At 42.4% G+C, this 1,913-nt stretch overlaps 1 non-coding gene across 1 annotated transcript; it reads right to left on the reverse strand.

Annotated features, from left to right (window-relative positions):
- Positions 1–1,735: 1,735 nt before the first annotated feature.
- trnaf-gaa lies at positions 1,736–1,809 on the reverse strand. The gene has a single exon. It is a non-coding gene; the product is annotated as a tRNA-Phe (tRNA).
- Between the last annotated feature and the right edge of the window lie 104 nt (positions 1,810–1,913).

The raw sequence follows: 1,913 nt of genomic DNA on the forward strand, positions 1-1,913 counted from the left end.
ATGTAAGCATAATAGCGTAATAACATACATTATGACAGCTAAGCCTATCCATTACAAATAATGAAACTGGCCCCCTTGACCTCTAGTGCTACATAAATAAGACGTGTAACGTTACGTTAGCAAAACCAGCCACTTAACTAAACATAACATTGCCCATTACGATTATTACATAGTCTTACAATTAGTCTACATTATGTTTTATTATCGATTAACCCACAAAACAACACAAAGCCCTATATTTACGTCAGCGATAAAGGTGTGCAGCATGGTTAGCCTATGTATTGTATTAAATTACATTACGGCTAAAATGAACAGACGAAATTCGTTTACCTCATTTACCTCAATGAAAGCAAAAACTGGCCCAAAACTAACTAACGTTATAGGCTAATTAACGTTATGCATAATGCAGCCATATAGCGGCAAGGCGTAGCCTAACCTATAGGCTAGCTATTTTTTAGCCAACTTAATGTAAAGCATAATAATGTAATAACATACATTATGACAGTAACTAAGCCTATGCACGATAGTAATTACATTAATGTAAAACATGTAAAAGTCCATTAAAAATAATGAAACTGCCCCTTGACCTCTACATAAATAAGGCGTTCTGTAACATTTTAGTTAGCTAACCAGCCCTTAACTAAATATAACAACATTGTCGCTTCTTACCTACATTCCATTTCTTTTTGTATAAATGGCTGTTAAATTCAACATAACCAGTACTCTGGCACCTGTAGAGTCCAAACTTTTTTCCAAAACCTGGACATCTGAGTAACCTCTGGTCGCTCCGTCCAGGTAGATGGAAAGTTTTTGGGAATGAAGGATAGTGATTGGTTGTCAACAAAGGCAAGGAGACTAGATTTTGTAAATGGACTTTTTTTATTGGCTGTAAGCTGTGAGGTAAAGATACACATACTGATAATTGATTGATGCATACATATAAAAAAAAATATTGGAAATGGGGCATAGTGACTGGCTGGAAGGAAACTGAGATGATGCGATTAGGCTTTATTGATTGGCTGTGAACATAAATGGAAAGATGGCAATAGTGATACGTGATTGGATGGCAATTGACAGTCTCGTTCTCCGCACCGCTAAAGGCCTTCTTGGCTGCGTAGGCGGCTTTGGCGAAGACCTGAGACGATACAAGCTCATGCTTGCCCAAGCTAACGCTGCTTGGCCATCCTGACTCCTTGTGGAGAGCGTTTTGAGAAAGCAGACAAGACCTGGAATATCCGCCCCTCTGCAAAATGCGTTCGCTCTCTGCGGCCCAGCAGCATGCTCTCAGTCAGAGGAGTCCGTTGGTGCTAGAATGAGCTTTCTATCTCCTACCTGTCCAAAGTTATTCATCAATGAAGAATGAGTGGAAGTCTGAGAGAAACATGGGAAGCACAGGTCTGAGTTGATTTTGGAGTCTTGAAAACCAAGAGCTCCGCAAGATGTAGTTCTGTATGAAATGGATAAGCGCATTGGACTTCTTGTCGGCAAAGGAAGAGGCCATTCAAAGGTTGTGGGTTCGAATCCCACCAGAATCGTGTGTTTGCAGGGCCTTGATGGGCAGCGTCGTGCCAAGATCGCGCTTTTCCGTGCGGTGCTTCGCCAAAAGGTGTTTTTGGCTCTTTGCGTACAAAATGTGGTAAAGCCAAGACTCCCCAAAACAGACTCCAGTAAATCTACCAGAGTAGCTTGTGGAAAAGCCGCCTGGTGAAACTACAACCCGGACTGAAAAGTAGAGCTGCGAAACCGAGGATCGAACCAGGGACCTTTAGATCTTCAGTCTAACAGCTCTCCCAACTGAGCTATTTCGCAAGGGGCTTCCCTCTTGTTCGAGAGAGTCGACCTCACACCAAAGCGGAGCCCTCTGGCTCTGCGTCAGACACGGAGATGAGCTCTCATTATTGACCTCTGTAGCC

This window comes from Alosa alosa, unplaced genomic scaffold, assembly GCF_017589495.1.
Source record: "Alosa alosa isolate M-15738 ecotype Scorff River unplaced genomic scaffold, AALO_Geno_1.1 AALO_1.0_unplaced_516, whole genome shotgun sequence".
Classification (NCBI taxonomy): Eukaryota; Metazoa; Chordata; class Actinopteri; order Clupeiformes; family Clupeidae; genus Alosa; species Alosa alosa.